The following is a 26,563-nucleotide window of genomic DNA, read 5'->3' on the forward strand; positions in this document are numbered from 1 at the left end:
TAAGCCTTTGATTATTTTCTGATGATAAATGTGTTGAGTAGCAATGTTTAATCAACATGGCTACCATTGGATGAAACAAAAGATCCATTGACTAAAATCTCAGTTAATTATTACTAGACAAAGAACCCACAGCAAGACCAAGTAGGATTGAGATGTACAATCAATCACATCCCAAAACAAAGTTCTTGAATCTGTGTTATAATACTGACAAGAATTGAGAACTATTCCTTTTTGCTTAATGGTATCTAACCTATTGTCTACTATTATTCTGTCAAGATGAAGTACTGATGAATCTTTATTCTCACACACTTCATTACTTCAATCCAATTCACTTTGTCCGATAAATAACAACTTTTTTCTACGTTCCAGCAATATTCTATTTCGTAAAAACGTTTTCAACTGCCTTAAGCAGCCATCTTCAGTTAACCAATAAAAAGGACATCGAATTATAAAAATAAGCACGTGAAGTTCTAAACGTACGAAAATTAAATGAAATTCGAATGCGCTCACGCACATCGTCGGTAACGCGTTTACACGCTAAAAACGGCATTTTTTTTATGATGTTCCGTCGGTTACGCGCGTACACGCTAAAAACAGCGTTTTTTATGATGTTCCGTCTCTTTAACATATTGCTAGTTATTTTAGGTTATCAAAGAAAGATTTCCAAGCTATCACCAACGTGTCCGCATCTCTATGGTTAATGCAGTTTGTGGTTAAATGAGCTCTGTATATTTCCATTTTCTCAATGTGTTTAACAGCTTGTCTTGATCTTGTGGCTCTCACGATCGAGGCTTTATCCCAAAATACCATTATCCCTTGCTCTTTCGCAAATGCTGCCAGTACCGTAGAATCAACATTCTTGCTCACCGATTGCTTGTGCTCATATATTCTCTGTTTTAGGCTTCTCAACGTAGCGCCGACATACACCAGATCAGTGTTAAAATGATTATCTCTAATTGGGATGAAATATACCCCTGTTCTGTCGATGTGATTTTCTTTTCTCTTATCATTTCTCAAGATGCCATACACCGTTGGTTATGCCTGTATATTACACGCAAATTCCTATGCTTTGATATCTTCTTAACCACTTTACTTAGAAACGGTATAAAATCCAGAACTACGTTTTTTCTTTGCCCTGTTTGGGGTTGTTGTTGGTCCTGTTTACGTCTATGACTTCTCATAATCAGGTCGTCGATTACTTTCCTCTGGTACCCATGTTGCAGCGCTACATTTCTTATGTATTCTAACTCATTGTAAGTGTCACAGACATTCGTGCAATGTGTGTGTGCACATTTTATCAAGGATCGAAACGCTGCCAATTTAAAGTGCGGAGGGTCTATGGAATTGCTCGGTATAAAAAACGGCTGGTAAACAGGTTTTCGATATATGCTTGTCTTGATTTTCCCTTCTTTACATGAAGAGACGGAACATCATAAAAAACGCCGTTTTTAGCGTGTACGCGCGTTACCGACGGAACATCATAAAAAAACACCGTTTTTAGCGTGTAAATGCATTACCGACGATGTGCGTGAGTGCATTCGAATTTCATTTAATTTTCGTATGTTTAGAACTCCACGTGCTTATTTTTATAATTTGATGTCCTTTTTATTGGTTAACTGAAGATGGCTGCTTAAGGCAGTTGAAAACGTTTTTACGAAATAGAATATTGCTGGAACGTAGAAAAAGGTTGTTATTTATCGGATAAATAATTCCAGTAAGCTTTGTTTATTTATTTTTGCAATTCACTTTGTCATGCAACACCAAAAATGTTCTCTCATGTCGCTCTCATGTTAGAGGCAAACACAATGTTGAGTAAAAAACTTCTACTGTAAAATGTAGAAATCCATTGTTTACTTTCTGATTAGTAAATGTGCAAGGTGTAACTTGCTGCCAATTGATGTGATGTTTGCTTCTATTCCAATTGATCAACAGCAGCAAACCTATTCTGCAAATGCAATGAACTGTGAATAATGGTCCTGTAATTTTGTGGTTGTCCATAGTCTTCCAAATCCTCATCTGTGTGTGATGAATTGTAGCAAACAAAATACAACTTACTGCAACTTTTCTGCAGGGTAAACCTGCCTCTCTCAGTCCAATGATTCTTCCATGTTCAAAATCTCAACTGTTTGTACTCTTAACTGTATTTTTATAATAGCTTTTTAACAGTTAATAACAATGTGCAAAGCTTCTTTTCTATGTACCATAATTGTGTGTGGATAACCCACAATGGTAAAAACTATCATCATCATACATCCTGCAGAAAATTTCAAGAACAAAAATAAAACCTTAGTATAACTTGCCTCATATCCTTACTCCATGCCTCTGGGGCAGCAGTTGGAAGCAAGATAATTATTAGTATACAGTTAAGATACCAAGTAAATATATATATGTTATATACCAAGTATTCAAATAATGCTTTTTCTGTTTCATTTCTGTTAATAAATAATAGTAGATATACGAAGCTCAAATATTCTATAATAATCATAACAATTTCCAGATTACTCAGACTATAATTAACCATTATTAATATAAAATAATTTTTTCTAAAGAGAGTTAGACTGCTACCTTATACTAAAATTAACTATGCACAGGCTTATCTTGGCTTTCAATTGCTATGGAAGAGAATCCATTAATTTTAGACAAAATAACAAAATACTTCGGATAAATGAAGCGAAAGTTTACCAATAATGGGTCCAATAAATATAAATAAATAACGACTAACCCGTTACAAAGCTATACATCCACAAGAGCCGAATTAATTCGGCTCTTGTGGATGTATAATAATGGGTCCTCAACAGGAAAACCTCACTAATGTGGGCAGCAGAGAATCTTTGTCAGACATTTCCAGAAAGTCATCAAATATAATTGGAAATAAATGTATAGTGTGAATTACTAAGTGCTTCATTAATAGGTTTTCTTTTTCTTTAGAAAAATTTAAATGGTGCAACCTACCTACATTTTTCTAAAAACTGATTATTGCTTATGTTGATTATAACTATTATGCTTGAAACCATCTTTCAACAGCAGGCAAGATCTTCTATTTCAACAAGACATTTACCATGCACATAGCTGTAATGTTGTAAAATATTATTTAGGTCATAGTTCTGGTTCATGAGAGATAGGAACCTATGAACCTATTAGATGGCCTGCCCAATCCCTATTATCAATGGATTGTTTTCTGTGGGATCATCTTAAAGTTAAGGTGTATAATAGTAGTAACACTTGTAAGTACTTGTGTAAAAGCATTGACGTAATTGTAATGACACATTTGATCATTCCATGTCAAGTTCTTTGTGATGCTACACAAAGTGATAAAACATGCTAAACTGTCTAAAAAGACATGAAAGTTTTGTAAATAAAATGCTTTTCATACATAATTTTAGTTTATTACTGAACACTACAAATTTCTTTACACATTGAGCCATATTGTTTGGTAAGCATAATAAATTTCAAATTTTATTGGTTTTCTCAGAATCTCATTCTCTTTCCAATAATATCCATAACAATATTTAGTGCATTTGAGATAGAAAAGTTGACAACACTAGAAAGCATTTTGTGACAGACAGAGAAGAAAAAGTTGCATACAAACACCAAATTGTTAATGAATGATAAATGGGATTTATTTTGCTTCAATACATGGCTGATCCATGTTGGCTAGACCACCCTGTATAAGGTGGTGTATTATTTGTGATTTCAGGCATCCACTGGGATCTTGGAACATATCAGTCACAGATATGGAGGAAACTATGTATAAACTAACAACAGAACAAAATCCATCACATACAGCAGTTAAAACAAGATAAAATTAATTAATAAACAAATATCATTACTATAATAAAATAATTAAGATATGTTTAAAACAGGTAAAATTCTACTAAGATATTTCTAACAACTTAAATAATTGATTAGATTTCTGAATCTCAGTTCTGAAAAATCCTCTACTTTTAGTTCCTCTTCTATTTTTTAAAAAGAATTTACACTTGATTGTAATCATATCTTTATCTACAGGATGTCTGTATCAAGAAGTTGGAAGGCTTTTCTTCTTATAATCTATTATTTAAAATGCATTTTGTGTTTCATAACAGTTTAAGAAAAACAAGAGACTTATTAGAATACATAAAAAAAACTGAAGAGGAAATGATAGAAGAAACTAACAATATTACTGAAAACCAGAGGAACAAAGGAAGCATTTCAAAAAATGAAGCTCACAACAGAAAAGGAAACATTGGAAAAATTAAGGCACTACATGGCCCAATAGCTGGAGAATTTTGCAGGGTAAGTTAAGAGTAGCAGAATATGATAGTGGTTACAAAAGGAGCTTTTAAAGAAAGAAATAGAAGACCTTACTCCTGTCACTCAAAAACAAGCATTAAAAATAAATGCAATTAAAACACAAATTGAAAATAATCCCAAATGTCACCTCTGAAACGAGACTAAAGAGATTGTAGTAGCCTATGATGTGCTCAACCAAAATACTGCACAAAATATCTTGAATGACATTACAAAGTAGCAACAATGACTTCCCAGAATCTGCAGAAAGTATGCTTTCCAGTATAGCAAAGCTTTGCACAATCACAAAATAAAAAAATATATTGACACTAAAAAGAAAAAATACTCTGGTATTTTTGAATATGGACAGATAAACATCTAGCTCACCAAATTCCAGACTTTATGCCAATAGGCTGGATATGGTAGCAAAACATTACAATATTTTTAATTACAGTACAGTACATTCATCTTTGGATTTTTTTACTGATATTTTCTTAATTGTGACATCACCAGAGGAACATTTTTTAGAATTTTACATACTAAGGTGGAAAACTGTCTGAAAATAAAAGTTGACACTGTTGTATAACTTTATTGTGTTCTTGACGTGTGCAGGAAAAAAAACTGGAAAGAAGCTGTAAAAAATTTTTTTACATTAATTTTGTTTTTGGAAAATTTGGAGTGTTTCTTCTGTTTTATATAATTTCTTGTAATATTATATGGTCAAACTAGGTCTGCCATTTTAAATGTATATAATTATTTTTACCAATAAAATTCATTTTGTAGCAATAAAAAAAACTTAATATGATAAACTTGATAATCAGTTTCTAAACAATTCTCTGAAATAATGACATTATATAGAGGAAAAAATTTATCAGCTTTCAAGATACAAATAATAGGCTTATAATAATAATTATTATTGTGTGGATTGATACAGAGAAAATAAATGAGAGAGAACTAAAGCAAATGGATGTGTGACTTTGGTGGTTTTGGCACATCAGATTTTCATGTTTTCTAAAATTTGTCTTGGTGACTTTAAATGAAGAAAAAGCATAATGTGTTTGTAATTGTGAACTAATAGGGAAAAATAGAATGCATCATGGCATACCACTTCCTAACAAAGATAATTCACACAGGATATCCAGATGAAAATTACTGGTGCTTAGGTCAATTATATTCAAAATATCAAAGTTTGTAATATCAAAATTTTGAAATTATTAAAAGTATATGATAAATTAATTTCAAACAATAAAATTAACTGATAAATTGTATTATTATTATTATGTTGGGTTAAGTTAGATATACTCGGTTAACACCGGTGGCTGTGTACTATGCCGGACCAAAGTCAAGGCATAGTAACCAAAACAGAAATTAAAAAAGTGTATCAGTGTGTGTGTCTGTATTCAGGAATTTTCTCACAATATGACATGTATTCAATATAGTGGCCTTCTGTAGAGTGATGTATGTGTTTCTATTCAATTCTAATGTGCCCAGGCTTTTGTGTAGTGTGTGTGGTATGACACCTGTAGAGGAGAGAACTACAGGTACAATAAGCACCCTATCCATCCTCCACAGATGCCTTATTTCCTGGGCGAGTTCTGTGTACTTGCTAATTTTTTCAGTGCATGCGTTTTGTATATTGTGAGTGTTTGGAATGGATATGTCTATAATGTATGTGATTTTATTGTGTTTGTCAATGAGTGTGATGTCTGGTCTGTTCTGGTAAATTGTTTTATCTGTGATTATGGCTCTGTCGTAGTACATTTTGTGCGTGTCGTTTTCCAATATTGTCTGTGGAATGTATTTGTAGTATGGTTCGTGGATGTCTGCTAATTTGTGTTTCTTTGCAAGCTCTTGGTGTATTATATTTGCTACTTGGTTATGTCTGTGTAAATAATCTGTCTGTGCCAAGAGCTTGCAACCAGAGGTGATGTGTTGTATAGTTTCTGGCATGATGTGACATTTTCTGCATGTGTCATTTGTGAGTGTTGCATCTTTGAGTATGTGTTTTCTGTAGTTTTTAGTATTTATGACCTGATCCTGTATGGCAATCATGAATCCTTCCGTCTCCCCAAAGAGGCATCCCCGAGCTAACCAGCTGTTTGACGCAGTTTTGTCAACAAAATCCTGGGCCAGATCGTAAGGATGCATGCCATGGAGTGCCTTTCGAGCCCACGATTGCTTAATGGTGTCTATGCTTTTTATATGTTGTGTTGTGTCCATATGATGTGAGTGTAAGTTTAATGGTGTGTTATTCGAGTCTGCTAGAGTTACTGCTTTATGTAATTGTGATGTTTCTTGTTTTTTGTAGAAAAACTCTCGCAGTGACTGTATTTGTTTGTAGTGAAGGTTAACTATGTCAATCAGGCCACGTCCGCCATCTTTACATGGAAGGGTTAATCTTTCTGTGGCAGATTTAGGATGATGTTGTTTATGCTTAGTAAGTGTAGTTCTTGTTTTCCTTTGGAGTTGCTCGAGATCTGTGTGAGTCCAATGTATAACTCCAAAAGAATATGTGAGTACTGGGATGACATATGTGTTTATTGCTTTAACTGTGTGTTTTGCATTTAACTGTGTTCTGAGAATAGCATTTAACCTACTTTGGTATTCTTTAATCAGTCTTTGCTTTATTTGTGCATGTTCTGTTAGTTTGGCCTGTTGGAATCCTAAATACTTGTAGAGCTCACCCTCTTCCATGGATTCAATAATGTCTCCATTTCCAAGTGCAAAATCTTCTTTCTTCAGGATTCCTTTTTCTATGTGAAGTGTTTTGCATTTATCTAGGCCAAATTTCATTTGTATGTCCTTGGTGTATGAATGTGTGATTTGTAGGAGTTGATGAAGTTGTTTTTGTGTGGATGCATAAAGTTTTATGTCATCCATGTACATGAGATGTGACAGTGTATACTGTGTTGTTTTTTCGTGTCTGATATTGTAACCATATTGCGTGTTGTTTAACATGTTGGATAATGGATTCAGGGCTAGGCAGAACCAGAGAGGACTCAAGGAATCTCCTTGAAAAATTCCTCGCCTAATAAAAATTTGGTTTGTTTGTATGGAAGTGTTACTAACCCTGAGATGTAGTGTTGTTCTCCAGTGCTGCATAGTGTTTTGAAAGAATGCAATGAGTGATGGATGTATTTTGTACATGTGTAGGATATGTAGCAGCCAACTGTGTGGAACACTGTCGAATGCTTTTCTGTAGTCTATATATGCCATGTGTATGTTTCTGTGTTGTCTGTGTGCTTGCCGTAGAATGACTGAATCTATGAGTAACTGTTCTTTGCATCCCCTGTGGTTTCTACGGCAACCTTTTTGTTGTTCTGTTAGAATGTCGTGTTCTTCAACATGTTTGTATATTTTGTTTGCGATACAGGATGTCAATAATTTGTAGAGTGTTGGAAGACATGTAATTGGTCTGTATTGTGTGGGGTCTGTGGTATTGTTGTTTTTAGGTTTCATGTAGGTGATGCCCTGAGTAAGAAAATTTGGCATGTCTTGTGGATTGATGATGATGTGTGTTAGATGTTTAGCTAGTTCCTGGTGCAGTGATGTAAACTTTTTGTACCAGAAATTGTGAATGTTGTCTACACCAGGTGTCTTCCTGTTGTGTGTTCTGTTAACAGTGTATTGGAAATCATGTATGTTTATTTCAACACAGGGCATAGTTGGTATGTTGTGCAAGTTTCTGTTCTCCTCCTCGATCCAGCCTGCATCAGCATTGTGCGTGACAGCACTGGACCAAAGAGAAGACCAATATGTTGTGAGTTCTTCTTCTGTTGGTGTGCCACTGTGCTGTGTATCAGTGTTTGCTTTGTTATTAATTTGTCTGTAAAAGAGTTTTTCATTGTTTGTAAATAATTTATTTTGTTGTTTTCGTAGTGTACATGTTTTGTATCGTTTGAGTCTACGTGCTTTGGCAGCAAGTTTTTGTTTTAGTGTATCAATGTATTCTGCAATGCGTGTGTTGTGATGTTCATGTTTTGTGTGTGTTTTTATTTTCTTGAAAATGTTTTTGAGCTGTTTCCTTAATTTGGGTGTTATGTTGTTTTTAGTGTATTGTGTTAGCCTGCCTAATTGCTGTCTAATGTCATTTATTTGTGTTTCTATTCTTCTCTGCCAGGCAGGCTTGTGATAGAATTGTGTTTTCTGTGTATTTGTCTGTGATTGTACTTTCAGTCCATGGTGTGTCACTACTGTGACTGCCCCGGCATAAACTAATGTATGAATGTCTGCGAGTGTAGAAATTGAATGAATGTAGTGTGGTATTAAGTGAGTGTTTACATAATTTAGTGTTTTTCCTACTTCCTTTGACGTGTTGATTTTTGGTATTCGTGGTCGTTGTGTGGGATCTGTACCTGTATATTTAGTGAGTGTTTCCTGAAATATAAGTGAGAGCATATTAACTAAATCCAAGTCTATGTTATCAATGATGGATGAGGAAGTGTCTGTAGTATCATTAGTGGTAATTGTTGTATGTGTGTTATTATCAATGCTTGTTGCTGGATTATCCTGACAGGTTACATGATCTTCATTAATGTTAGATGTTTCTGTCTGTTGATGTATTTGATCAGCAACCTGTTGTTTGATAAGTTCAAGTGTTGTTTGTGGAATAAGGTTGTTGTGTATAATTGTTCTTTTTTGATCAACAACCCTTTGTTCGGTGACAGTGAGATGAGGATACTGTTGTGTGAATCTATGGTGTAGTTGTTGTCTGTATGCTGTCATGTTTGTTTCGAGTTTTGTGATGGTGTAATAAGTACAGATGATAAACTCGTTCATTTCTACTGTCCATTTCATCCGTTGGCTTGGTTTTCCAGCCTTTGTGGTCTGTGGATGCATTGCCACAGAAACACGAAGGCTGGGTTGGTTCCTCACATCTGTTGAGGGCATTGCAGTAGCCATGCTTGGGCCGGTGCTGCTTTCGCCACCGGTAACCAAGGGAGACTGTGACCTATTTTTCGAATGTGAGCCTCTGCCTAACCCACGAACGCGGACCTTGTTAACCCGGGCAACGTCTGAGCCGGTATCACACTTTGATCTAGTTATTACCATGATGAATATCTCCACAGAATGTGGGTGTGGTCACTCTTAGCTTCATTTCTCCCCATAGACCTTACTGGCATGGGTGTCCCTACCAGGAGCTTATGCTCCAGCCTGCATTGCCCTATGGATCAGTAAAATTACTGGGCTCTCCCACCACGACCAGGTGGTGACCACGGGAGAGTTATTATTATTATTATTATTATTATTATTATTATATAATTGTAAGTCTAATAAGTTTCTGAATAAATAAAATTATCAATAGTAAATTAACCAAACTTACATGTTGTAAAATGGATTGTATTTGCTTGAGATCTTGAAAACTCTAAAAAATTTGAAATCAAATAAAAGCATTAAAAAATGGTCTGTTTTTAAATAATTTACACAAGTTAAATACAGACTAACTTTAAAAAATTAGTTATATCATTTCTGCCTTAATAGTCATAAAAATATAGAACCTGAAAACTGCCATTATACATGGTCAAAAACATTCATTTTGTTAATAATGTTCCATTTTTTACTGGATTTAAAGTTTTTACGGGATTAATTTTATTTATAAAAATATTTAAGATTATAAACCTATGCAGTTGCTTAATTAATCACCTTAAGGTGATTTAAATAAACAATATTATTTCTGATCTGTAAGAACTAATTGATGCATCTTTATGGATGCAGCAATTAGTTCTTACAGATAGTCCAGTATAATAAGTCCTGTTAATTGATAAAGTACTAGTAGACGAGATAAGTTTAAACTATGCAGTTGCTAATTCACTGGTCAAAACAACTAGGGGATCAGAAGATCAAGGAAAGAGACTGGCTATCTCACAGGACAGCCTAGAAGAAAGGCATGGGAAGTGTGGGAAAAGGGAGTGGAAGGGAGTGAACATTAGGATCAGTAATATTACGAGGAGGAAAGGTGTAGAAAAATAGCTTTGGAGTAGGGTGGATACACAGTCCTGACATACAATGCAGAATTTAAAGATAAGACAATATACAATATTAGATACAGCAAGAAATGCCATTCTGGCCAGACGAATGAATACAATAACTAACTACTGATGAGGTAGAAGCAGACAATATGCATACATATTAACAGGTTGACAACAAGTAATGTGATGACACAGGATATATATACTGAACTAATGATCTGAAATATAAAATAGTCTTGTTATGATGTTTATATGTAAGAAACAATACAAAAACATTCATATGTAAATTTAGCATTTAATGAACTGTACATGTTTTGGGATGCCATGTAAGGTATGACTCAAAAAAATAATTTGGATATTTAGAGTAATAGAGTGTTCTGAGTAAGATGTGTGGTCTCCTGAAATAGCTAAACTACAGCACACCTGTGATGTGTGCAGGAAAAAAAAACTGGAAAGAAGCTGTAAAAAATTTTTTTTACATTAATTTTGTTTTTGGCAAATTTGGAGTGTTTCTTCTGTTTTATATAATTTCTTGTAATATTATATGGTCAAACTAGGTCTGCCATTTTAAATGTATATAATTATTTTTACCAATAAAATTCATTTTGTAGCAATAAAAAAAACTTAATATGATAAACTTGATAATCAGTTTCTAAACAATTCTCTGAAATAATGACATTATATAAAGGAAAAAATTTATCAGCTTTCAAGATACAAATAATAGGCTTATTATAATAATTATTATTGTGTGGATTGATACAGCCAAATTGACTCAATTAGGCTGACAAAAGGTAGTAAGAGAATTGTGCCACTCTGCATGAAAGGCTGATCTCCAGTTCATGAAAAGTCAAGTCGTAACAAGGTCAGCATCATCTTTGTCTGCCATGGACATCTCAGATAGAATTAATAGGATTTAAGTACAGAGAGCATGCCAGCCACTCCATATGCTCAATTCCTGCTTCCTGAAGTATGTCATCCAGTAGCCAAGCTTTGAGGTCAAATGTTACCATTGGTAATAAAGTGTTTTATTACTTCAATAAAAAAATTTCCTTCTCAGAAGTCAGTAAAATTATATTATTATTGTTTTCTTCTACTAGGAAAAATGTTTTCTTTAAGATTGTAAACAGTAAGTTTTATCAGATTAGATTACCATAATTTTATTTTTATGATTTTTTGTGATATAGTTGTGCAGTTTCAAAAATCAATTACCAAGTTTCAAAAAAAGTCAACATTGAAATATTACAGAAAACAAAGTTTATGGCTAATTGTCTAAACATGAATGTTTACTATATGAGAAATGAAGCAATTGCAGAAATAATAGGTAAACCATAAAAAATCCAGCAAGTCACATAATGATATCAAATTCATAAAATTTAAAGTTTTATAACTTAAAAAAATCCTAATAACAAAACAAAGGCATCAGTCACAATAATTAAATGAAACAGTTATGAAAAAAGAAGTTTTATTTGTTGCAAATTTGAAAATATTACATCTTTTTTCATGCTTTAGTTGCAAAGATATTTAGAAATGTAGATAATTTATCTTGTAGTGAGCAGCCATGTATATCCATGCCAGGGAATGACAAAATTCTCTGCAGTTTCAACTAAAAAAAGTTGATTTGATACATCTCAGAAATTGCAATGGAGTGAAAAACATCAAGAGAAATAATTGCAAATCCATGTACAGGGCTAATTCGATTGGTAAGGCAACAAGACAACTGCCTCAAATGACAAAATGAGTGGTCAAAAATGCTCAAAAGGAGAAAAAAATAAACCAAATACAGTAAAATCTCATAAATGTACTTTAAAGTTACATACAAATAGTTCATATAAGAGTGCCATTAGTAAAAGTGCTCTCTATTGGCAACCATTCTGCAGGGGAGGCAAAACAGATTTGTCTCCTCTGCAGCAAGTTTCCTAAGGGACACGTTACCATCAAGTCAGCACTGTTCATTTGTTGTCCATAAGAGATGCTGTGAAGCAGGAATTTTTGCACATATGGCCAAGAAGAAATCATTACTAACACAGAAGAGAAAGACAAGATTGGCATGTGCTAAAAAGTAATGCAACTGGATAATAGGATGGCAACATACCATATTTTCAGATAAGACAGTTTTCATTATCTAGTGATGAACCCAAACTGATTTGTTGCATAGTAGATGAAAGATATTAGTCAAACTACCTCTAAAAATTTTAAGTGTAAAAAAATGTTTCTAAAAAGGTCTAAAAAGTTTTCTTCTTCAGTAATGGTTTGGGTATAACGACCTACAATGGAATTGAAGACTTTATTTTGTGGATAGCACAATGAATCCGAACCATTATATAACTTATTAGGAACATAACCAAACAATCGCCTTAAATAATTAGGCTATAACTCTGCTAATTTAATGATTAATAATAAGTAATTTGCTACTAGAGGTAGATGTTAGGTGCCATCTCTTAACTAAATTAATAATTATAATTTTAATAATTTATTAAATAATTTAGAACCATCTGGAAGAAATGAACTGACTTGGGGTGGGGCTTAAACCCGCAACTTCTGCTTGCTGTGCGGTGTACTTGTCAGTTGTGCCACCTGGACCCCAACCCGCTTCCAGATGTATTTAAATTTAGATATAACCTTACACAATTAATCTTAAGTCATGGGTATAGGAGTTGTCTCCAGCCAGTGCTGTAATTAACTGCCAGCATAAGGTTATATCTAAATTTAAATACATCTGGAAGCGAAGGCTTGCTCGGGGTCCAGGTGGCGCAACTGACAAGTGCACCGCACAGCAAGCAGAAGTTGCGGGTTTTAACCAGTTGTTTGCAGAGTACTGCTATTGGAGTAACCGGTTTTCGTTCAACTGGAGTACTCCGCAACAGTTTGAATAACTGTCAATTTTCTTTCGTAATTAACTAGTTGGTGGCGATTTAAGCACTGATTGGCTTTTATTTACATAGACTAAGTCTGTTTCAACGAATAAGATATTTGTTACCACCCCGTATTTTTAAATTTAGGCACAAAACTCCTCCATTCCATGTTAAGTCTATGGGAGACCTTTCTTTTGTTCATTTGACAATAAAATCCTACTTAGCATGCCTGTTAAGTTCTAATTGGTATATTATAGCTAAATGACTATCCTTTGACCAATAAGCATTGACTTGGGTTTGTGGGGTGGGAACTTTCTTGGAAAAAGTTATACCAACTTCGAGCTACATTGTCAGCTACAAACGTAAACAAACAATTATAAATCGTTATTCTTATCTATTTTTAGCATGAATTTAATAAATTTTTATGTATGTTTATCCTATTTAACAAATAAGCTTGTTTTTAAAGCCATTCAGCCATAAATCTTTCAAAAAACAAAGTACTTCTGGTTATGGTGTTACTTCCGTAATACATAAGATATACATGTATAGTCGTTAATATAATAAAGTAATTATCGCTTATTATAGTCTACTATTAGTACAATAAATTAAATAACGTATAAATAGAATCAAATACACATCATCAGTAATAAAAGTGTATTAACCTAGATTTAGAAAGGCCACCACCCCCCACGCCGATCGGCGTTATAATCTATAGGCCGTATTATTTCTCTACGTTGATTTAGAAAGCTGCAGTTTTTTTTATTTGACAGAAAATATACATGTCTAAGTAACGTATGTAACAAATTAATGGAAAATATATAAAAAAACGATTTTTTTAAATATTTTAAAATCTTAAATTTTATTAGTTTTTTTAAACGTACATAATATTTTGAAGTAAACAATCGTAAAGTGTAATACGTACGTGATAGAAAACTGAAAACAGATTATATCTACTAAAATTTTTAAGCGAGATATCGCAAATTGAAAAACCACTTTAAAAACCACAAAACCTGTACGCAACAGCGGTGTTGTTTCGGATTATCAAGTGCGCAGCTGACAGGTTAAGCCCCACCCCGGGTCAGTCAGTCATTTCTTCCAGATGGTTCTAAATTATTTAATAAATTATTAAAATTATAATTATTAATTTAGTTAAGAGATGGCACCTAACATCTACCTCTAGTAACAAATTACTTATTATTAATCATTAAATTAACAGAGTTATAGCCTGATTATTTAATGCAGGGGTGTCCAACCCGTGGCCCGCGGTTCAAGGCAGGTTCCAATGCAGCCCAATGAACATGTAAACAAAACAGACAAATTTTTAAATTTTATTTTTATTTATTCATTTCAACGGCATAAACTCAAAAAGAAGTTTCACAAAGCCGTAAACCTTTATATATATTTTATTTTTGAGTGGAAAGAAAATGTTTTCAAATACTTGAAAATGTGTGAATGAGGAAGGAATACTAAATTTAAAGCTAGAGTTGTGGCTCAAAGGATTATAGACCCAAATTCGGGAAATGGAGAGAAAGGCCAAAAGATAAAAAGTAGTGAGAAAGATTAAATAGATCTTCTGTTATGCAAATATTGATGCTTAATTTTCCAACCTTCCTCACTTCTTTATCTTTTGTCCTTGCATTTGGGTCTATAATCCTTTGAGTTCCAACTCCAGCTTTATTTAATATTCCTTCCAGCGTTGCAAGATTTGGCTACCCATTTTTTTACTTTGGTGTAAAAAATATCATTTGGCACATTGGTTACTTTTTGGGTTACATATTATTTATAAATATATTAGTCAAATAAAAATGCAAAAATAGTGGTTTTGTCGTTTTTTATTAATTAGAGACTCAAATAAAACAAATATTTGTGTTTTTCAAATAAATTTTTGTTTGTCTCCTTTATAATAAATGAATTTATCTATTTCTGAGTAAAAATTGAAAGTGTCTGTAGAAGTAATTTTTTTAAATATCCTTTTTCCTGATAAAGTTTTAATACTTATTACTATAATCTAGACATGTTAATCCTTAAATATATTTGTATATTTAAGGATTGGGCCACAAGTATATGCAAGATACTTATGGCCTAAAACTCCATGACTTCTTTCAATGTGGCCCAGAGAAACAAAAAAGTTGGACATCCCTGATTTATGGCGATCATTTGGTTAAGTTTTTATATACGTATTGGGCTTCAAGATGTTTGATATATTTACATATAAAACTTTTATTAGAGGCCATGTTGTCAACACAGTCAGAGATGCATTTGAACACTTTCCAACAAGATTTGAAACCCTGCCACAATCTAGACAGGTATGTTTCTAGTTCTAATCAATACTTTTGAAATATTAAATGAATATCCACTTTGCTCTTTCAGATGCAAATATTGTTTTCAGAGTTGGGAATACAAGTGCTGGAGTGAACTGGAAATCCAACACATCTTAAAAAAATGACAGATTAACCATTATGCTGACTAGGCCAGAGACCCAAAAGAAATGGTTCAAAAGCAAAGAAAAAAAAAAAGGTTAATTGACATGTTATTTTAAATGACATATTTTTATAACAACTTAATGTCCTTTTATTCTATTCAACATGAGTGGGACAGAAAGGCAAGATCAGGATAAGTCTTACTAAAACAGCCTAGGGCTCAGGTGGTAGTTCATCTGCCACTGATCTTAACCCAATTTAAAATGTAATGCATCTCATGGCTCCTAAAGTTCAAAGAGCACAGCCTTCAACAGAATAGAATTGAAAGAAATGAATGTTCATGTATGGCAATATGGCAACGTAATATCAATCATGACATTATTCAAAGCCTGATTGACAGCATGCCAGAGAGAATTTGGACTGTTATTAAAACTAAAGATAATGTCACAAAATATTAATATATATATGTTATGGGCCAAGTGATTAATAGGTCATTATTTATAATGCTTGGCCATTATTAAAAAATGCAACGATAAGTTGATTAACTTTCCCAGTAACATTTGGTGTGCCATCTGTTATATTTTATTAAAAAGCTTGTTTTTTAACTATATTTTTAACTATTATAAAAAGGCAAAATGCTTAATTTTGAGGGTAGAGATGTGTTTTATAAAAAATTGTGAATGCTAATAATGAGTAAAATCTTCATTAAGTTTGACCTCTCTCGAGATATGACACACGACATCCTTCTATCTCACCACCATGCTGACCTTTAACCATCAAAATTTAATACTATCAATCCTCCTAATAAACCTCCCTGCAAAGTTTCAAAAATTCTCAACATAAAGAACAGGAGTTATTAAGCTTCAAAGAGGGTGAACAAAATTGTGACCACACACACAGAAAAAACCCCTGAATTTTTTTGCATTTCTCAATGTTTCAAGGTGTCCTGAGCTCAAAAATGTAAAAATCTTGGGCGGTCACTTTTTGATTGATCGCCAGAGAAAACTGTTATATAAAACAGCAGGAAAAGTAAAATGATTAAAATGGCCAGCAGTATGATAAATATTGATTAATTTATTAAATTGACCACACATTATGAATAAAGCTAAATTTCCTTTGGGCAATTTGATTTTCAAAAAAAAAAATCTCTACTTTTTTCATTAAGAATTATTTATTTTTTGTAAATTATTTTAAAGTATTTTAAAAATAACATGTGATTTTTAAAAAGTAAGTATTATTAACTGTATTAAGTAAACTAATGTTGATGAAAAGTCTAGTACATGAGTATAAATTTATATTGCTCATTGGCTTGTGACTGCATATCTATAAATTCAATTTGACATCTTGAGTTCATTTTACTATTTAAAATTGATTTAACTATCAGGCCTTTCTTAGAAACATTGTTTTTTTTCTGACAAATTTCATACATGTTCAAGAAAATTATGGTATCTGATATTTTGTATTTAATTCTTTTTCCATATAGTTTCTGATGCCATGGCCAATAACAATATGAACATTGTGCAATATCTGAAATATTTCTTCAGTGTGAATGTAATATTTAACGATCAATTATTTATTATGAGTTAGATAAAGTTTAAGCACTGTCTATCAGCATTAGTGAAGTTTTGATGAGTAAAACACAAAACATATACAAAATTTTTTGCAAGCACTTTCGACATGTATAGAATGTCTTCTTCAGGCAAAACGAAAACAAACTTTAAAACTTTGATATGAATTTTAACTAAATGGAGTGCATGTGTTAAATTTAAATGGTGTGCTATTAAACTTACACATTTAATTAATGGTCAAACTATAATTGAAAATTATTGGCAGCTGTGTAAATAAATATGAAAATTATTTCTTTCATATTTATTGTGACAGCATCTCAAATCATCATAATTTTACATGATCTACTGTATATTCTGCAAATCATACATTCTACTCCACACTCAAATTAGTACTGTAGTGTCTTGCCCCTTTACATCATACTTTTCCTTTAACAATAGAGTTTGTGCCAGTCATCTATTAACTACTTTCAGGGGAAGTTTCGAATTGAAAGAACATGACTTCCAGTTTGCATCAGAAGTTTGTATATTGTTAATAGGGGCCTCCTGCCCAAGATTTCTATATCTGGTCTCAGATTTCATTTATCTAACTCTGTTCTCGAGATTAAGGAAAGACAGACAAACACACGGACGACAGTGGGAATTTATAGGTCTACAATTTTTTCAAATTGCAGCCCAATTAAATTACTTTCTTTTACAGATACAATAAATTTTTCTATTTCTCTGATAGATACATCATCATATCTATATAAATGCTGATATTCTTCAGTAACTTCAAAGTCACTTTGGTTTTTGACTCGCTTTTCACATCATTGTCCTATTTGACAATGAAGCTGATTGTGTAAAAATTTGACTGCTCTGACTTTTTGTAACTCATTTAATTGATTGTTGAAACAGTTATTTATATTACTTAATGATTACTCCAAGGTTGTTATTTTTTGAAAAAGACACTATTTTAAGAAGCAAAAGTAAAATGTAAATGTCGCACAGGATTAACTACTGGCTGCATAAATTTAAAATTCAATACTAAATGCAATATGCATGTGCAATTCAGACACAAGCTCTAATTGAGTAGTCTGTTGAATAATCACTCCTAAAGTTATCACCACCACTTTCCCTGACCAAATGATAACAGTATTTATAGTGATTGGTCAATGTGAGAAGTTATGATAAAAAAATGTGAAATTTTTTACAGTGTCTGATATTGTTTGTCATTATTCAAAATGCCCATATTAATCACTTAGTCCATTATATATAAAGGAATAAATACTGAAAATGTCATACATATTAAAACCAAATGACTGCCAAATTATATTGTTACATTACCATTACTATTATTAATTAAATGCTAAGTAATTTGGCTCTAGAGGCAGGCATTAGCAATCATTTGGCTTTAATATATAACTATCATATTTGAACGTGTTTATATTTGTATGTCGTCATACATGGTCAATCAGGAACAAACTTTAAAACTTTGATATGAATTTTAACTAAATGGAGTGCATGTGTTAAATTTAAATGGTGTGCTATTAAACTTACACATTTAATTAATGGTCAAACTATAATTGAAAATTATTGGCAGCTGTGTAAATAAATATGAAAATTATTTCTTTCATATTTATTGTGACAGCATCTCAAATCATCAAAGAGTACATGATCTACTGTATATTCTGCCAATCATACATTCTAACTCCACATTCCAGCATACTACTAATTCCATCACTATTTGTCTCTTGCTTCAAAGATTTAATTAATGATTTTAAGTAGTTACAGCATATTTTTATTTAAAATATTGTTGTAATAATTGTTGTAGTCTGTATATATTTTGATAGTAGTTTTATATCTTTTAATATAAAAATTTGACAAATGTTTTTGATCTTACACAAGATCAGCATCAGGTCAACAACGTTCTAAATTAGAATTCACGAAACCAATTTCAAATTTTAAATAATTAGAACAAAAATACAAAGATATGAAATATAAAGCAGTATACAAAAAGATTCAGTGGCCTTTTAAGACTTATAAAATTAAAACAGATACAAATATATGGCATAAAAATTTTTACATTAAAATACAGAAAATCCTTGTTAATTCAAACTCATATAGTTCAAAATTCCATTAGTTTGTAACTATACTTTTGTCCTGGCTGGGGATATAGAGATTTACATGTTAAAAAATTTGGTTAGGTCAAAATATGGCTACTTTGTAATCTGAAGTAAAAATTCTGTCCAAACTGTGATATGCCTATGTTAACTCATTCATTTAGATCAAAGTGCCTCCATACTAGAAGAGAACAATAGACCAAGAACAACTCTAATATGGTCAGTATGGCTTTGCTTTTACAGTAACACATTTTCGGGTGTCATCTTACTCATGGACTACTCTTTTTTTCTCTTATCATAAAATATGGCTGGTTTTTGGGATTGCAAGATTGGGCTATGAGTAGCAGATTTAGATATTTGTAAAGCTCTACACTACTAGATTTGAGCAACTTACTACTTTTTTGAGCCACTTTAAAAATAATTTGGGCTACATTTCAAGGAATCTGCTTTAATTTTTATACTTATCTGGCAACTTGTGAGGTTTTCACCAGACATGCTGTTATCTTCACATTTATATTATTATTAATTAATAAAAATAGAATTCATTGTATGTATCCATATTCAGTTTGCTCAATAAATTACATCAGTTACATGGCATTTGGCACAGTGTACAGATATACATAAATCTCAGATAATTTGAAACTCAATTATTTCATCCCTTGAATTTCAAACTAACAAGGATTTCCTGTGTATAACAAATTTTTACAATAAAATTATTTACTGGAGTGTAAAGGTTTTGTTTGATGTACTGTACATAGTTATCAATCCAGTTATCAAGAAGAAGGTAATTTTGTTCAGTTATACAATTATTAAATACTTTCCTAATACTTTCATGTTTATAGTTGATTCAGATGAAAACTATTCTTAAATTGTATTATCCTATTCCTATAGAAATATACACACCATTCAAAAACCCATTACTAAGCAAATATACTCCCACAACTACCGTAATTTATAATCATTATATCCAAATTTAGCCCGGTCATTTATGGCAGTTGTGGGAGTATATTTTTCTATTCCTATAAAAATCCTATTCTGGACAATCATAATGGTGGTGATCCAGTTTTGTTACAGTGCAGTTCTATTTTGCCTTTTAAAATTTACTTTTTTAATTTTTTGAAGTTTTTAATTATTACATTATATAATTTTTATCCTACTTATCTCAAGTCAACTCTTGGATAACAGACTGATTTATTTTTTCTGAAGAGTTACATAGCAAACCCTACTGTTTGCTATGCAACTCTTCAGAAAAAGTATACTTTGTACAGTACATAAAATATCATTCAGTACACTTTGCTGTGTATTAATCTTTACTACAATTAAGGTGGTTAATCTAGGGTGTATAACATAATTTTGATGAAGGTATGTATGAAATTACTTATGGTGTCACTGGAGCATTATATAACGTGTGGACAATCCCATATATTGATTCCTATAGATTTGTAAAAATCTCACAATTATTTAACTGTAACAAAAACAAATTTGTATAAAAAGTGGATTGTATTTATCCACATTGAAGCATGAAAGGAATTTAATTTGACTACATTTATCAGTGCTGTGATTGTGCCTTGTACCTACTAGTTTTGTCTAAATTCTTTTTACTTATTAACTTTTTGTCAAGCAAATCCTCAAAACAGGTTTCTACATTATCAAGCATTGCATTATATGAATTGCAATACTGGCTACATCCATATTAAGTAAATTTACAAAATAAATCAAAATCTACGTGTTAGAAAAATTAAAAAGTGTTCCTGATATTATGTTTTTCACTTTTTAAAAATAAAAATAGCTCTTAAGAAAAGAGAAATATTTTTAACAACATATATACATACTACCTTTAACATGACTAGCCATAAATTTGGAAATCCTGCATAGATAATACATTTATTATAAAGACTTCAAGTTTGGATGTGGCCTATTCTGAAACAAAAATATGGCTGTGGCCAATTTTGAAACAAACTTAGAAAATAATAATACTTTATTTTAAACGTTTATTGGTTAGTATAATAAAGCCAAATGACTGCCTGATTATATTGGGCTATATTACTACTACTGTTATTAAATGCTAAGTAATTTGGCACTAGAGGCAAGTGTTAGGTACCATCTCTTGCTGAATTTAATATTTATTGCTAAATTAACATTTTAATAATTAATTTAGAAGGTTCTAGAAGAAAAGAATTGTCCTGAAGTGGGACTTGAACTGCAATTCTTGCTTACCATGCAGTTCCTACTAAGACGTTAGTCTGACCTTGATTCCAGAACTTATTAATGTACATATAACTATACTCAATTACTTATTGTGTCACTAGAGCTGACTTAGTGCCTATGGCCTGTAACTCCAACTATGACAGAATATTACTGTATTCTTCCAGAACCTTCTAAATTATTAAATTTAAAAAATTCCTTCTTAATGTGCATTCTCACGGCATACCTTACTAAAATGCAGTCAAAAACAAAAAATCGCATTTATTGTTAATTTAAATAATAGCTAGGGATGCTCCTAGTGGCTGTCTTTGGCATACTGTGACAGAGACCGCCCAGTTTCAGTTTTATATAGTAGATTATTTAATTAAATTATTATTCTTACTTGTAAAATATACAAAAAAATTATATTTTTCTTCCAGTTCTGACTTATGGATATTGTATAACTTAAAAAATTTTTAAAACATTGTGTAAACAATGAATAAAAAAATTAAAGTTAAATAATAATCTCATAATAAATTTAATAATAATAATAAATTATTATTATTAAATTTATTACGAGATGGTGTCTAACCTCTCCCTCTAGGGTCAAATTGATTGATAATTTATTATTATTATAGCTGTTATATAACCTGATGGCAAACAGCAGTGGTTGGTACTTTAAACATTACTACTTTTTAAATTTAAAATTATTAAATTTAATATTAAAAATGGACAATGTTTAAAGAATTTTGTCTGAAATTTATATTCAAACTGAAAACGTTCTATATGATACTAAAAATTTTTTAGAAATATGTATTTTTCTAAGGAATAAGCTTCAATCTTATTAATAGCCAATTATAATGTCTGACTGATTAATTTCCAGTGCCATTTGCCTGTTTTTGAAAGAAATTTTTATTTTAAGCAAGTAAACCATTGTAACATTTCTGCCATCTTAAATCTCATATAATTTTATGCTGATGACATAAAATGAATCTGTTCTGATCCATCTATCTTACAGTTTGATATCTATTTATTAATAAATAAGTTTAAATCTGCAAGCCTGAAAATTTATACAGAAAAAACAGTGGTTGTGTTATGCTTTGATTTGTATCCTCCATTACCTGTTTTTTACATCAATTCTTATCCAATTAATTACATAACTTCTATTAGTGATTTAGGCATAATTTTTGACACCAAACTTACTTTCAATAATCATATTGATAAAATAGTTAAATCCCTGACTATCAGACATGGAATTTTATGGCAATTTTGCAAACTCATCTTTAATAAAAGAGCATTGCAAATAATTTTCTATGCTAATTTTCTTTCAATCTTGCATTGATTATGGATTGCCCATCTGGTCAATGGCTGCACCTTTCCTTTTACACAAGACTACTACTGCTATTAAGATATAATTAGTTTAAAAAAATGTGTAATTTGCCTTTCACTATTGGCTCTAATATTGCTAGAATTTGCCTGGTCTTTGTATCTTTGAAAGAATTAAATATTTTGATCAGTTAATATATTAAATATTTTAATGGTCTTATTTATCAAGATAGGCTTTCACTCCAAATTTCATCGAGAAAACTTTGCTCATTTACAGTAGACCCCCCCATAACATGGATTCGTAGAACATGGCTAAAAAATTGCGATTGGGTTTGTATAACATGCTAAAAGAGACTCGTATAACATGGTAAAATGTCATTGCCAACTTGTGTTGCGACAGGATTGGTCAAATCAGGACCAATAGCGGATATTGTACAAACTGTTGAGTTTAGACAAGCACTGGACCTACTAAAAAACATTTATTATTCAACGACCATAAAAATTATATTTTTATTAATGATGTCTCCAAAGTTAAGTCATTTTTCTGCAAAAAATTCGCTGACCAGGAAACACGCGTCTGCCATTCAATGAGCCACTCCACGATGAAAACAAGCTTAAGCAATGGCATCATCGAACAGTGCACATTCAGTAAGTAATCCTACAATTTTTTGTTTATAGCATAGTTTATATGGATTATTCCCAAAAAATTATATGTGATTTGGAAATGTTGAGTCAAAGTAGTCTAGAATCGATTAATTTTATGGAAGAAAACCTTTCAAACAGCCATAGCCCCTAAACTGCACACGTGATGGGCTGTGATTGGCTCATGTATTTAAGTGACTCATACAACATGGATTCATATAACACAGAACATATCTACCGTGTTATAGGGAGGTCTACTGTACTTACGTTTTTACTCCATTTTATCGTCTAAATCTATCCCAATGATCTTTACTGTATATTGCAAAATCTTAATAATTTTGATTAATTTTTACATTTTGATTTTCCTAATTTTAAATTAAAATGTGAAAAAGCACTGTATATCTTTTAAAATTTGTTAAATGTTTTTATTTTATTTATTCTTTTTTGTTTCATTTGTTTTTGTTTTAAGAGGTGTTATTTGTTTTTATGATATGTTTTTTTGTAGGGGTGCGAAAACTAAACATCTATCAAGACTTTTCCTGAAAATTTAATAAAATAAATTACATTGTCAATTATCTACATATTTCTATATATTAATTTGATTATGACAGAACAGAAAAATAGAATGTGAATACAAAAATTTAAAAACAAGAACAAGAATTCTAAAATAAATAAATAAATAACAGCATTTAGTTGAGCATGTAGTTGAGATTAATAAAATAAATAACTACAGAAATAAAATAAAAAGTAAAAATAAACATATAAATATCCCTTAATAAAATTAAATTTCAAAAATGAACCACCATACAGTAGACAAGTTGTCCACATCTCTATGATTGATGCACCTGGATTTTTTTCATTCTTATTTTATTAAATTCATTGCTAGATTTTAAAGGTGTAATTTTTTTGTGATCTATCTATCTATCTGGTTAGTGCAAAATATATGAATATATTAATTTGGCAATCTGCAAATACTATCCAGCTTCATTTGAGAGAATGGCTAAGGGTAGAAATATGATCAAATTAAAGCTCTTACTCTGTAGATGATGCTGTTGAAGGGAGATTTGAGAAAAGTGCAATGGTGAAAATGTGATAAAGAGGCAAATATACAATGTTAAGTCTAAGGAACAAACATGTCAGGTACTCATGTACAGTACAGTACAATCTAGCAATTTAGTTTTTTAACCATTAAAACAACTCTTTATTCATCCCCTACTCAATTTCTTCCTTTTTGCTAATTACACATTTAATTAAAAGATTTTTTCATTACTTTTTAACAATTAATAAATTAAACTTTTTAACATTAATAAATTAATAAAATTAATTTGGCAAGCTGCAAATAAATAATTAAAATTTAAACACTATTTCATTAAATAATAAAATAAAATTAGTTAAAAAATATGTATTAGTAAAATAAATGCATGTACTTCTTCCGAGACTGATTATTACTCAATAGATAAACACTTACTCGAAAACCTTTTAAACGACGTGCAGCCAAATTTATTAACTTTCATTGCAAAATTTTGCAACAGAATATCGTTCAAAAGTGTTCTAAAGCTTTTTCGTTTTTGTACTCGTACTAAGTCTTCAAATTTTACAATGTTTTTTTTTTTTTGTCTTGAGAAAGGTCTTTTAACGACCGAAAACATTTGAAGTTAATAAATTTGGCTGCATGTTTAAAAGGTTTTCGAGTAAGTGTTTAATTGTATGTACTTTTCAACACTAAAAAAACAATAAGTTTTTTAAATATTGACTGCAGTGCCATCTACCAAGTTTTAGTGCCAATCTCTGTTTTCATTTTATCATTACTCTGTGATGAGACCAAAATATGATTCTAACCATCCAATTCATTACTTAATACCAATTGATGAATTCTTAACAACAAAACTAATCTACCAACAAAAAGAAGAGTAAGCTTGAAGATCCAACTGTTGATAGGTCTAAGAGTTTTATTGGTAAATCCAGGACAAAGTGACTGTCAAAAGGCAGGCTACCCCTACCTTAGCCATGCCAGTTGAAATCTGGCAACCTTAAGAATGCTAAATTGCCACCCTGGGATCAGGATGCAAAATTGAAAGAAGCCATTGAGAGACAGAACCAGTGGGAGGAACCTTGTGGTACCAAAGAGCAGGCAGACACAAATCATCTGCAGACAGACCCAAATAACATTTGCTCTACTGATGATTTTTGTATAGAACAGCAAATTTTAAATGAGCTGATTGACTGTATTTTAATTGAACAAAACTCAATTTCAATCGGTTCCTGCCAGTTTCATATTATTTTGTTAATCAGAGAATGTTGATTGTAATTGCAACGTAAATCAATTAATTTATCAATTAATAATGGAAAAATATGACTGCCTGAAATATTGAAGTCATTGCGCCTATTTGCTCTGAATTGCATCAGTATAGAACCACCATGAAAGTATACTGTATAATCCATGTAATATCCATGTTCCACAATAAAAAAAAAATTACAAAACATTATAAAATATTATCTTGAATCAATATCAATAAACTTTGAAATAATTTACTGTAATAACTTTGATTATATTAAGTTGTTAGTAAATTATTATAGTACATTATTCAAATGAAATTGTCTGGTGATTAATTTGACTTCTCAATTGGAAACCAGACAAGAACCTATAAATCAGACAGTTTAGTTCAAAATTGGATGGTTGGCAACCCTAGATATTATGAATAGACTAATTTAGTTACATTGGTCACTCAAGAATAGAAAGCAATCTGCCAAAGGCATTAAGAGAAGAATAAGAGGAAGATAATGTACATAATGTCTAAACATTTTTAATTAAAAAATTCCATGCAGCTGATGATTGTAGTTATTTATGTGCCAGCTGCATTAGTTTTCAGTCAATTACATAACCAATCATGCAGTTTTTCTTAGTTTCTTACGTATCAAGCAGACCAGCTAGAATGCAACGCTGATGAATTTTAACTAAGCAAAAAAATCTTGACTTTCCTTTATTATACAAATATAAAAATATATTAAACATACTTTATTACATGAGCAAAAAGCAGACTGTGCACCTGCTAGTGTAGTGAATAAAAATAATAAAGATTGCAGTGTTTCTTATTGACCAATGGTGACACAGAAAAACAAGAAAACAGTCAAAGCCTTTCTTTTCTTAGCATACAAATCAAATTCATGATAGGGGTGATGCTACTAAAAGGTTGGAAGATGTATTCTGTCCCCATTGTTGGCAAATTTCACTGA

At 31.4% G+C, this 26,563-nt stretch overlaps 1 protein-coding gene across 1 annotated transcript in view; it reads right to left on the bottom strand.

The window, feature by feature from the left end:
• Positions 1 to 26,563, bottom strand: part of Gbeta13F (guanine nucleotide-binding protein subunit beta-1) — a 118,883-nt gene that overhangs the window by 86,171 nt on the left and 6,149 nt on the right. The window contains exon 2 of the mRNA XM_067267994.1: positions 9,593 to 9,634. The gene's annotated coding sequence lies outside the window, so the exon portion shown is untranslated. The remainder of the gene's footprint in view (positions 1 to 9,592; positions 9,635 to 26,563) is intronic.

This window comes from Centruroides vittatus, unplaced genomic scaffold (genome assembly GCF_030686945.1).
Source record: "Centruroides vittatus isolate TY-2023 unplaced genomic scaffold, ASM3068694v2 contig_3127, whole genome shotgun sequence".
NCBI classification, from domain to species: Eukaryota; Metazoa; Arthropoda; class Arachnida; order Scorpiones; family Buthidae; genus Centruroides; species Centruroides vittatus.